This window comes from Pongo abelii, chromosome 22 (genome assembly GCF_028885655.2).
Source record: "Pongo abelii isolate AG06213 chromosome 22, NHGRI_mPonAbe1-v2.0_pri, whole genome shotgun sequence".
Classification (NCBI taxonomy): Eukaryota; Metazoa; Chordata; class Mammalia; order Primates; family Hominidae; genus Pongo; species Pongo abelii.
In genome coordinates this window covers 50,067,478-50,080,865 of record NC_072007.2, presented here as the reverse complement: position 1 = coordinate 50,080,865, position 13,388 = coordinate 50,067,478, and the positions used below count along the sequence as shown (strand labels likewise).

General features: G+C 42.0%; 1 long non-coding RNA gene across 2 annotated transcripts; it reads right to left on the bottom strand.

Annotated features, from left to right (window-relative positions):
* Positions 1-328: 328 nt before the first annotated feature.
* On the bottom strand, positions 329-13,139 carry LOC134760857 (uncharacterized). 2 transcript variants are annotated; one of them, XR_010138889.1, is made up of 4 exons: positions 13,057-13,139; positions 4,588-4,660; positions 4,251-4,355; positions 329-3,914 (listed from the first exon to the last, which is right to left on the bottom strand). It is a non-coding gene; the product is annotated as an uncharacterized LOC134760857 (long non-coding RNA). The 2 variants fall into 2 exon arrangements; XR_010138890.1 differs by lacking the exon at positions 4,588-4,660 and having other exon boundaries at positions 13,057-13,122.
* Positions 13,140-13,388: the final 249 nt, after the last annotated feature.

Below are 13,388 nucleotides of genomic sequence, written 5' to 3'. Positions count from 1 at the left end.
AGGGATAGGAAGCAAAATTCTACTAGTGGGTCACTAGGAGTTACACGGAAAGCAACCAATCCTACTTCCAAGATTTGGTTTCCAGACCCGTGTGTCCTGACAATTGGTGTCAAAGCACCATAGGTAGGCTGTAGGTTCAGCACCATATTGGCTATTGTTACAGCACTGTGGCCACCCTTGAGGCCAACGCTGGGGAGCGTTGGCCCTGAGCTGGCAACTGTGCTGAGCCATCAATGGCCTTTTCATTGTTCATGTAGGCTGGCAGCTTCCAAGTCATCCATATGTGGTCAAAGCAGTGGATCCCAGAGTCATGCATTCATGGCACACCTTTTTGATGATAAAATGGGTCCTTGGTTTGGGCTGATGTTATGCAGGTTTCTGTTTGAGACGTCATTGCTCCTGGAGGCCCTCAGGTAGGAGTGCTGGCAGGAGAACAGGCAGAAAAGGCAAATCTATATTAGGAACAGGTGTCAATTCCAGTAAGAGAAAATTACCTCCAGCTGCAACTGAAGGGGCCAGATGTAATCAACCTGCTATCAAGTGTTTGCTGGTCCCCCAGGGCTGGAAGCATAGGACAGACACAGTGGAGGCAGCAGCTACATCAACCTTGGTGAGGGGCATGCACTGCCTCCACCCTGTCCTGCCATCTTGGCTCCTCCATCCACAGCCACTGCCTGAGCACTGGTGACTGAGGAGAGAGGCCAGTTACCACCACCAGATGCGGCACCCAGAGGCCCTGGTGGACCCCGACATGAGACAGAGGCCTGCGTGTCTTCTGCGCACTCCAAGCAGCCCATCCACTTGCCACTATCCCAGTCTTTGTAGACTCCAATCTCCCAATCTTTCTTCTCCCAGGCCTCCACTAGAGGTCTCCATCTAATTTCTGAATTTCTGGTTAATTTTTCAAAATGCTGAAATCCACAGGCTAAATCATGGAGAAAACTCTCTCAAAGTCCACACTTAGGAATCAAGGTCTGACTTCGTGGTCTCTCCTTCTATCCTAGCGAGTTCTGCCACCCCGCCCATGAGAGTTGAACACACATAGATACACGCACAGTTAAAACTGACAGTAATGAGGGGGGTTAGGAACCAGACAACATACAGTGGAGGAAAATCACAAGCCCCACTTCTTGTTATTCAGATGGACAGACAGAGACTTCACACATCAACCACTCCCTGAGACGCTCCTTGACTTCGCCTCCATTGGGACCCGCAGGTTGCTGGAGCTCAGGTTCCTGAGGCCATGCTGTGTAACATCTTGCCCCAGTTTCATCTTCCAGTCCAGCCTCTGAAACTTCCATCAGTCACCTGCAGCCATGATTTACCAAGGATTATTCTTTAACTTGATCTCCAAAACACAATTAACAGCTGTTAGTTGCACACATTAATTAGGCCTCCTCCTAAACAGTAAGATCCGTATAATTATGAGCATGATGTGCTAGTTTTCTTTCCAGATCCACATTAAAATAAAATCCTAATAAATAAGATCAAAATTAGGTGTTTGTGTTTCCTAGAAGTACTTGTGCACCACCTGTGGGAAAAGTTGTCATCTGCGTCAAAGTCAGGTTTTATAGACTGAGCCCTGTTTTGTCTCTGAAGGAGGAAACTTGTCTTCATTCGGATTTGCTGAGGTGTTTAAAAACATGGGGTTTTGGTTCACATTTCAAGACGGTCCATAGCCCTTTTGTTTTAACCAAATCCAAGAAGAAGAAAGAGGCCCTGCTGCTTTCAAATGCTGATAACCACTCTGGGGTGTCTATAATGTTAGAGGAAAAAATGGGCTTGACTTCACACAGAAAAAAGAAAAATATCTCGGTTTCATTTACATAAGTCTAGTGACATCCGAAGTGATGAACAATAAGTAGTGTTTATGAACTGCTACCATTTCCTACATTAGCCACGTTTTACAACTTTCCAAAAAATATCTAAAATATGTTTAAACATCTTGGCACTCCTACAAACAGCAGAGTTTTACATTTCAGGGTTTTACATGCCAGATGGCGGACTCTGTAGCAGAGCCATGGGGCAAGGGAATCCTGATCTCTTTATCTGGAATGGCAGGACATCACAATGGATAAATCAGGCACATTTAGCAGAGAACAGAATAGCATCTGCTTGAGTTTTACTGAACGTTGTGTGTCATTTGCCAGCATGATGAGATGGCAAATAGATTCTTTAGCACAGCTCTCTAGGGTGAAAATACTTCCTATTGTATCAGGATTCGTTTCAGCCACAGACAATCCAAATGCATATAAAAGAAACCACCAATAACAGATTCATGCATGTAAGGCATTACTCTCCTGCAGAAGGAAGTTGGGAGGTACAGGCCTAGACTCCTTTCGTCTTTCTCCTCTGCCATCCTCAGCATGAAAATTTGTTCTCAATATCCTCTCCCTGCCCAGCTGGTGGCTGCAGCAAGAAGAAGGAAATCTACAAAGAATGTGATGACCAACTGATCACCCAGTGTATTAGTCCATGTTCATGCTGCTGATAAAAGACATACCTGAGACTGGGCAATTTACAAAAGCAAGAGGTTTGTTAGACTTACAGTTTCACGTGGCTGGGGAAGCCTCACAATCATGGCGGAAGGCAAGGAGAAGCAAGTCACATCTTACATGGATGGCAGCAGGCAAAAACAGAGAGCTTGTGCAGGGGAACTCCTCATTTAAAAACCATCAGATCTCATGAGACTTATTCACTATCACAAGAACAGCACAGGAAAGACCTCCCCCATGATTCAGTTACCTCCCACAGGGTCCCTCCCACAACACATAGGAATTCAAGATGAGATTTGTGTGGGGACACAGCCAAACCATATCACCCAGCTATAAGGAGTCTTCCAAGAAGCCCACATAACACAGTAGCTAGAATTTAGTCAAATGTCTACACCTCCTGCAAAGGAAGATGAGAAATGTATTCTTTCAGCTGAGTACATTGTTGCACCAAATAAAAGTACTCATATAAAGAAGAATAAGTGAAAATATTTCCACTTAATTCTATTATTAATACAGAGATAAGAATTTTATTGTATTACTTGAAGAAACAAAAGGCATTTTATTTTATTTTATTTTATTTTATTTTATTTTATTTTATTTTATTTTATTTTTTGAGACAGGGTCTCACTCTGTCGCCCAGACTGGAGTGCAGTGGCGCAATCCTGGCTCACCGCAACCTTTGCCTCCCAGGCTCAAGTGAGATGTGGCTTCACCATGTTAGCCAGGCTTGTCTTGAACTCCTGACCTCAAATGATCCACCTGCCTCAGCCTCTCAAAGTCCTGGGATTACAGGCATGAGCCACCATGCCAGGCCCAAAGGTTTTTTAGATCCAAGCAATTTGTTTAATAGTTTCATGTAATCAACAGCAATTTCTTAAAGATTCATTTCTGATTTCATATTTTTTTACAAAGAAGATGTGTGTCACTCACGATCCTGATTCTGGCCCTAATTGAAACAAAATTAATACTTGTGCCTTGCTTTAGGGAATACATTCTACCTTTTGACCCATAACCTTTATAGTTCTGTCAGGTCTCAGTGAGGTCAGGGTGACACGATCTTTACCATGACCCACTCTGTGGGCTGTCTGAATTCCAAGTTCCTTGTTGAAGGCAAACTCTCAGATGGCCTCAGTAATCCCTGCCTCCAGTAACCACACTCTGTGTAATTTCCTCCCTTTGAGTGGGGGTGGGACTTCTCACTTGCTTCTCTAACTCACAGATTGCAGCAAAAGTCACTTCTATGATTCCATGGGATTGCAGCTTCCATCTTGCTAGCAGAATCTCTCTATTCCCTTCTGAGCAGGTGCACTTGGATGGTGCAGGTAGTCATGTTGGAGAGGCCCACATGGCAAGGAATCAAGACTGAGGGCAGACTCTCCTGAACAGCCAGCTAGAAACTTCAGCCCTCAGTCCAACAGCCTGCAAGAAATAAAGGCTTGCCGATAGCCATGTGAGTTTCAAAGTCCTATCCTTCCCCAGTGGAGCCTTCAGATGAGGCCCTAGCCCTCACCAGTGCCTTGATTGAAGTCTCTCAAGAAACCCTGAACAAAGGACCAACAAGTTGTGCCCAGACACCTGACTCACACATAATAAATGTGTGATGTTTTAAGCTGCTTTTGTGGCAATTTGTTACATAGCAATAGATAACTAACGCATTTTTATAAGTAAAATGAGAATAAGTCACCTATAAGGAAAAACAAGGTTAATAATACTATCTACCTCACATAGCTTTGTGCAGACTACACACACGCTTACTTGTGTTGTTGATGCTTTTGGTGATGTTGATTATGTCACAGAGTAAATACATTCCAAGCTTTAAGAGCAATAATCAGAAGTCCCTGCTTTGGGGAAGCTTGTATTCTAGCAGAGAAAACAGACAAGTAAATGAACAGATAAATATATGTAAGGTGGTAGAAAGTGTTATGAAGACAAATAAGGTAGCACACAAAAGATAGAGCGTAACAAGGGATGCAATTTTAGTTAAATATTGTTGGTGTCGTTAGGTATATCAGACAGGATAGGCCAGGTTCTGTTTGGTAACAATCCCAAAATACTGGGGGCTTAACACAACCAAAGTTTATGTTTTACTCACATAGCATTGGTGGGTGAGGGAATTCTGCTCATCTTACTCAGACACTCAGGTTGGTAGAAGCTTCATCCTAAAACTGCTGCCATAGGGACAGAAATGTGACAAACATGGGCTGCTCTTAAAGTTTCCCCCATAATATTTCTGCTCATGTTTCACTGTCCAAATCAAATCACACTGCAACACCTTACTTCAACGGGGCAGAGAAGGTCATGTGCCTGGAAGGAGGAAAACCCGACAATTGGTGACAGTATGACTGAGACTGCATTGAGTATAGCGCTTGTCATGGTCTCACACTCCTGCCTTGCTCTGAGCCCTAATAAAGTGCTCTTCCCTTTGTCTCTTTTTTGTAGACCTACCATAGGCAAGCTTCTTTCACTAGCTTCCCTTTCCACTCAGTCAGTGCTTTCTAAAAACATCCCTTTACAACTGGTCTATATCAGAAGTCAGCTAGCCACAGCCCATGGGCAAAGTCCCACCTGGCATCCGTTTTGTGTAAAGTTTCATCAGACAGAGTCATGCCCACTCACTCACATATTGTCTGTGGCTGCTTTTGTACTCAACAACAGAACTGAGGAGTTGTGACAGAGACAAAGGGACCACAAAGCTGAAAATATTTACTACCTGGCACTTTACAAAGTAAGTGTGCTCACCTTGACCCATATAACTCAGAATTTTTTTAATGGGTATGATCTTTCATTCAGTTATAGTACAGTAGAACAGTGTTCATGATAAATAGGTAGGTAGATGGATGGATGGGTGGATGGGTGGAATGGAAGAATGGATGGAAAGAAGAAAGGATAAATGGAAAAATGAATGGATGGGTGGGTGGAAGGAAGGAAGGAAGAAAGGAAGGAAGGAAGGGACAGATGGCCAGTTTTTGGTGTCATCATGGCCAGGCTCTAGTCCCCAGTTATTCAATCAAACACTAATAAGGGTGTTTCTGGGAAGACATTCTGTAGATGTGATTAACATTAATTTGATTTGAAGTAAAAGAGATTATCTAGATAGTCTGAGTGGGCTTCATCCAATCAGTTGAATGGCTTTAAGAGCAGAAGGGAGGCTTCCCAGAAAAAGCAGGACTTCCACCTGAACTTGCACTGGTGCTGAGTTCCAGCACCCCTTCTTGGTTTTCTGTTTTACAGATTTCAGAACTGTCTGGGTGGAACGATTGCTTTCCTGTGCCAGGTACTTTGTAGGGGGCTGTACCTACAGTCTCATTCAATCAGCCTTACAATGGTAAGAGGTGGGTGTTATTACACTCACTTAACCGGGACTAAACGGAGGCTCTAAAGATCTCATGATATTGCCAAGAGTCGTGCTATTGGGAGGCCACGAGTTTTGTCTTTAACATTGACTTCACAGTCTCCCTGAATTCTTCTCACTCTACTGTGTCATCTTTTAATTCAGATGTTCATGATAAAGTTTATAAGATGTTTCACTAATCTAATCTCCCATTTGGAAAACTTTTCTTTCAGTAAAAGATATGGTTTAAAATGTCTCTTTCTACAGGTTAAGTTACTTCCACCTGCAGTTCAATCCACAAGCCACGTGATATAAGGCTCTGTTCTCTTTGGGTGGCTGTGGTTGGTTTTGTTTGTTTTGTTTTGAAGTATCTGATTTTTTGTTGTTGTTAAATAAAATTATTTTAGAGTAGTTTTAGATTCACAAAAAAAGTAATACGATCATACAGAGAATTCCCATGTACCCCCACTCACAGTTCCCCTGTTATTAACATCTTACCTTAGTATGGTAAACACGTCACAATTAATGAGAACCAATATTGACACACAAATATTAACCAAAGTCCATACTTTATTCAGATTTCCTTCCTCAGTTTTTCTCTAATGCCCTTTTCCTCTCTTGAGTTCCATCCAGGATACCACATTAGACTAGTCTTCATGTCTTCTTATGCTCTACTTGGCTGTAACAGCTTCTCTAGCCTTTCTTGTTTCTGGCCACTAGGACAGTTATGAGCAGTACTGGTCAAGTATCCTCTTGAATGTTTCTCAATTGAGATTTGTCTGATGTTTTTCACTTACCATACTTATGTAAGATGTTAATTATAGGGGAAATTGGGTATGGAGTATATGGGAACCTTCTATTCCAGGGGTTCCCAACCCCTGGGCCATGAACTGGTCCTGGTCTGTGGCCTGTTAGGAACTGCTCTTCACAGCAGGAGGTGAGTGGCTAGTGAACAAGCAAAGCTTCATCTGTATTTATAGCCACTCCACCTTGCTCACATTACTGCCTGAGCTCAGCCTCCTGTCAGATCAGTGGTGGCATCAGACTCTCATAGAAGTGTGAACCCTATTGTGAACTGTGCATGAGAGGCATCTAGGTTGTGTGCTTCTTATGAGAATCTAATGCCTGATGATCTGAGGTGGAACAGTTTTATCCTGAAACCGTCTCCCTCACCTCAGGTCTGTGGAAAAATTGTCTTCCATGAAAATGGTCCCTGGTGTCAAAAAGGTTGGGGACTGCTGATCTATACTATATTCACAATGTTTCTGTATGTATAAAACTATTCTAAAGCAAAAAGGTTATTTTTAAAAAGTCTAAGACAAAAAAAGTTTAGTCAAAAGCTAAATCATGAAGATGTTTCCACATGTTGAATTGCCAAGGATTGCTTTGTGACTATGAGAATAACGCTTGGCCCGGGGTGTTGCCAGTGGAAATGACTCCCTATCAGCCTCACTAACCTCAGTGGCTGGAGCACACAGCAGGCCCTATGGCATGGTGGGAAGAACACAGGAACACCAAGCCAAATGGATTGTTTTATATGGTCTACATGTAATACTTGTAGGAAAATATTTTAGGGACCAGTGACCCTTAGTGAGAGTGGTGTGATGTGCAGCAGTGTTAAGTCGTATTGGTGTATATTACATGCACAAGAATCTATGGATTCTAGTTCCTGCCTGTTTCTTCTGTCTCTCCTCACATCAATTACTGCTGATCAATTATCAGCCTGAACACAATGTGGAAGAGAACCTGCCACCACGCTGGCAAAGAGAGCCTAGGGATTCATCATATGCCTGACCTGACCCAGGGGAAGCCTCCAAGGAAACGAGGTCACCTCCAGAACATGATTTACAACACAGGCACCCCCTACACCCATTCACTCTTTCAACACACAGAGAACATGTATCACGTATCAGATACTGGTTTTGGTGCCTTGAGGATGTGAAACGACATGGCTTCTGCCCTCATGGAGCTTACAGTCAAGTGGAAGAAAAGTGCAATAAAAATAGGCACACACCTGTAGTCCCAGCTACACGAGAGGCTGAGGCAGGAGGGTCGCTTGAGCCCAGGAGTGCAAGACCAGCCTGGGCAACATAGCAAGAGCTTCTTTCAACACAAAAAGAAGGAAAGAAAGAAATACAGAAATTTTCATTTGACCTCTATGCACACAAAGTAGAAAACCTAGAAGAGATGGTTAAATTCACCCTCCCAAGATTGGGCCAGGAAGAAACGGATTCCGGGAACAGATCAACAAGGAGCTGCAAAACTGAATCAGTAATAAATAGTCTGCTAATCAAAAAAAGCCCAGGATGTGATGAATTCAGAGCCCAATTCTACCAGATGTACAAAGAAGAGCTGGTACCACTCCTACAGAAACTATTCCAAAAAATCGAGGAACAAGATTTCTCCCCAACTCATTCTATGAGGCCATCATCATAATGATACCAAAATCTGACACAGACACAACAAAAAAAGAAAACTTCCGGCCAATATCCTTGATAAACATCAACGCAAAAATCTTCAACAAAGTACTTGCAAACCGAATCCAGCAGCACATCAAAAAGTTAATCCACCACAAACAAGTAGGCTTCATCCCCAGGATGCAAGTTTGGTTCAACATACGAAAATCAATAAATGTGATTCATCACATATATAGAACTAAAGACAAAATCCATATGATTATCTCAATAAATGCAAAAAAGGCTTTTGATAAAATTCAACATCCATTCATGTTAAAAACTCTCAATAAACTAGGTATTGAAGGAATATACCTCAAAATAATAAGAACCATCTATGACAAACCCACAGCCAACATTATACCGAATAGGCAAAAGCTGGAACCATTCCCCTTGAAAATCAGCACAAGACAAGAATGCCCTCTCTCACTGCTTCTATTCAGCACAGTATTGGAAGTCCTAACCAGAGCAATCAGTCAAGAGAAAGAAAGAAAGGGTATCCAAATAGGAAGAGAGGAAGTCAGACTTATCTCTTTTTGCAGATGACATGGTTCTATATATAGAAAACGCTATAGTTTCAGCCCCAAAGCTTCTTCAGCTGATAAACAACTTCAGCAAAGTTGCAGGATATAAAATCAATGTACAAAAATCACTAGCATTCCTATACACCAGGAACAACCAAACTGACAGCCAAATCAGAAAGGCAATCCCACTCTCAACTGTGACACATAAAAAATAAAATACCCAGGAATACAGCTAACAAGAGAGGTGAAAGATCTCTACAATGAGAATTATAAAAGAATTACTGCTCAAAGAAATCAACAGACACAAACAAATGGGAAAACACCACACGCTCATGGATAAGACGAATCAATATCATTAAAATGGCTATACCACCCAAAGCAATTTACAGATTCAATGTTATTCCTATAAAAGTACCAATGACATTCTTCACAGAACTAGAAAAAAATATTTTAAAACTTATATGGAACCAAAAAAGAGCCCAAATAGTCAAGGCAATCTAAGCAAAAAGAACAAATCTGGAGGAATTATGTTACCTGATATCAAACTATACTACAAGGCTACAGTGTCCAAAATAGCATGGTACTGGTACAAAAACAGGCATATAGACCAATGGAACAGAATAGAGAGCCCAGAAATAAGGCTGCACATCTATGACCATCTGATCTTTGACAAAGTTGATAAAAGCAAGCAATGAGGAAAAGAGTCCCTACTCAATAAGTGGTGCTGGGACAACTGGCTAGCCATATGCAGAAGATTGAAGCTGGACCCCTTCCTTACACCATATACACAAATCAGCTCAAGATGGATTGAAGACTTAAATGTAAAACCCAAAACTATAAGAACCCTGGAAGACAACCTAGGCAATACCATCCTGGACCTAGGAACAGGCAGATTTCATGACAAAGACACCAAAAGCAATCACAACAAATGCAAAAATTGACAAATCATATCTAATTAAACTTAAGACCTTCGGCACAGCAAAAGAAACTATCAACAGAGTAAACATACAGCCTGCAAAATGGGAAAAACTATTTGCAAACTATGCATCTGACAAAGGTCTAATATCCAGCATCTGTAAGGAACTTAAACAAATTTACAAGAGAAAAACAATCCTATTAAAAAGTGGGCATAGGACATAAACAGACACTTCTCAACGGGAGACGTACATGTGGCCAAGAAGCATATGAAAAAAAGCTCAATATCACTGATCATGAAAGAAATACAAATCAAAACCACAGTGAGATACCATCTCACACAAGTCAGAATGGCTATTACTGAAAAGTCAAAAAATAACAGATAATGGCTTGGTTGCAGAGAAAAGGGAATTCTTATACACTGTTGGTGGGAGTGTAAATTAGTTCAACCATTGTGAAAAGCAGTGTGGTGATTCCTCAAAAAGCTAAAAGCAGAACTACCATTCGACCAAGCAATCCCATTAATGGGTAAATACACAGAAGAATATAAATAATTCTGCCATAAAGACACATGCACATAAATGTTCACTGCAGCACTGTTCACGATAGCAAAGACATAGAATCAACCTAAATGCCCATCAATGACAGACTGGATGAAGAAAATGTGGTACATATACACCATGGAATATTATGCAACCATAAAGAAGAACAAGATCATGTCTTTCACTGGAACATGGATGGAGCTGGAGGCTATCATCCTTAGCAAACTAATGCAGGAACAGAAAACCAAATACCGCATTTTCTGACTTACAAGTGGGAGCTAAATGATAAGAACTTATGAACACAAAGAAGGAAACAGCAGACACTGGGGTCTACTTGAGGGGGGAGGGTGGGAGGAGAGAGAGGAGTAGAAAAGATAACTATTGGGTACTGGGCTTAATATCTGGGTGATGTAAAAATAGGTACAACAAGCCCCCATGACACGTGTTTATCTATGTAAAAAACCTTCACATGTACCCCCAAACCTAAAATAAAAATTTTTAAAAAAGAAAAAAAAATTCTGGTTTTTAGAGTGGCTAAGTAACAAAATGAAAATAAAATAAATCACACAAACGAATGAGTCTAAGCTGTGGTAAGGGGTGGGGGACTTATGGTTGGACCCCACCTGTGCGGTGTTTGTATTAGGGGAGGGACGAGTCATGAGGGAGGGCACTTTCAGGCTGGATGATGCCTCCCCAGTGGTGCAACTAAGCACTGAGACAGGTACTCACTGGCGGCTCTAGTGCACGACCCTCCTGACACCCTGTTGGGAAATGAGCGCACGGGAGCCCCCACAGTTTCCAGGTTCCTACAATTATCAGTGTGGATTGAAATGTTTTCCTGCATTGTAACCACCAGATGGCACTGCAGGGTGATATACTGAATGAGAAAGACTTGCATATAAAATTTTACTTTAATAACATGCCTGGGTTGGTTCCCTCCCCAGCCACCCCCCAACACACACCCATATTTCAACCATGAGGTTGGGTGACTCAGTAATCCAGTGAATTCTCATCCTAAAGTTGGAAGAAGACTGTAAATTATGCTAATTATAAAGCCCATGAATGATCATCTTCCAGCCATATCTTCTTCTTGCATAAAATGAAATTGTATTTATACTTTCATAATCCAAGCTAAAATTAGCCATAACACTCTGTGTACTATACAAGAGCAAGGATCTATTTTCTTATTTGTTTACAACGTATCCTTAGAATCTAGTATACTACCTGTCACGGATAAGCACTCAATGGAAAATAAATGGATGCATGAATTAATGAGTGCTAAAGATGATTATTAAGAAAATAAATACGTGGACCTCCATAACTTGGACTAAAACTAAGTTGGAATGATATGGCCCAGATGAAAACAAAAGCATGTATTTACATTTAGAAAGAGGCCTTTAGAGCATTAGAAATTATTAACTGGGCTGGTTTTGGTGGCTGACACCCACAATCGCATCACTTTGGGAGCTTGAGGCAGGAGGATCACTTGAGCTCAGGAGTCGAAGACCAGCCTGAGCAACATGCTGAAACCCCATCTCTACTAAAAATACAAAAAATTAGCTAGGCATGGTGGCACACACCTGTAGTCACAGCTACTTGCAAGGCTGAGGCAGGAGGATCACCTGAGCCAGGGAGGTGGAGTTTGCAGTTAGCTGAGATGATGCCACTGCATTGCAGCCTGGGTAACAGAGTGAGACTTCATAGCAAAAGAAAGAAAAGAAAAGAAAAGTAAGAAAGGAAGAGAAGGGAAGGGAGATGAGAAAGAAATAAGGAAAGAAAGAAAGAGAAAGAAAGAAAGAAAGAAAGAAAGAAAGAAAGAAAGAAAGAAAGGAAAGAAAGAAAGAAGGAAGGAAGGAAGGAAAGAAATAAAGAAAGAAGGAAGGAAGGAAAGAAAGAAAGAAAGAAAAAGAAAGAAAGAAAAGAAAGAAAGAAGAAAGAAAGAAAGAAAGAAAGAGAAAGAAAGAAAGAAAGAAAAAGGAAAGGAAAGGAGAAAAAAGGAAGGAAGGAAGAGTCCTGGCCCAGGCCCATCAGGCCCATAGACTCACCCAATGGGTGCTTCCCCATCCACCATGTGTAATTGGGGTGGGCACACTTGACAGTTGGTAGAACCCACAAGTTATGGGCTGAATTGTGTCTTCCCCCAAAAAAAATTATATATCGGAGTCCTGATGTTCAGTACCTCAGAATGTGAACTTATTTGAAAAAAGGGTCATTGCAGATGTAATGAGTTAAGATAAGGTCACTAGGGTGAGCCCTAACCCATGCGCCTGGTGTCCTTATAAAACAGAAATTTACACACAGAGACACACACACAAGAAGGATACCACGTGAAGATGAAGGCAGAGACCCCAGTGATACTTCTATAAGCCAAAGCTCACCAGCAGCTGCAGCAACCAGCAGAAGCTGTGGGAGAGCCTGGAGTGGATCTCCTCTTGTGACCTCAGAGGAGCCAGCCCTCAGACTTCTGGCCTCCAGGACTGAGATGATACATTTCTTATGTTTAAGCCACCCAGTGTGTGATACTTATTATGTCAGCCCTAGTAAACAAATATACCATGTGTAGATTCCTTGTTCTGCAGAGTAAGAGCTATCACAGTGGGGTAAGCCAAGCAAAAACTTATGTTAACCTTCAGGCCGAGACAGTAAATCAAAAACAATGTTGTATCCCAAGGGAAACAGTAGATGCAGGGGAAGCAAAGCCAATGGATTCCATCATATCCCTTTTTCATTCACTAATCAGGCTCCTTCCAAGCCACGGACATCTTAGAAGGTGAAAGTGAAGTACTGCAAACTCACCCAAGTGTAGTCCCAAGCACAGCTGCTGAGCCCATGTGGAACTTTTTCTAGAGCCAGTGACCATACACATGGCACACAGCCAAAGATCCGATGAATGCAGTTTCTCCTCTTTATCAGCAGGGAGGAGTAGGAGCAGCTTGCGCTCACGTGGGATGGATAGCAGTACTCATTCACGGCTCTTCCCAGGGCAATGTTAATTCTCCGGCTCTCTGTCAGGATACAGGCTGAAAAGACCAGGACCTTGTGGACATTCCACAGAGCATCATGTTGGTCCACTATGTGGACACATTAAGGCTGAATGAACAAAATGTAGCAAGTATGTTGCCAGGAGG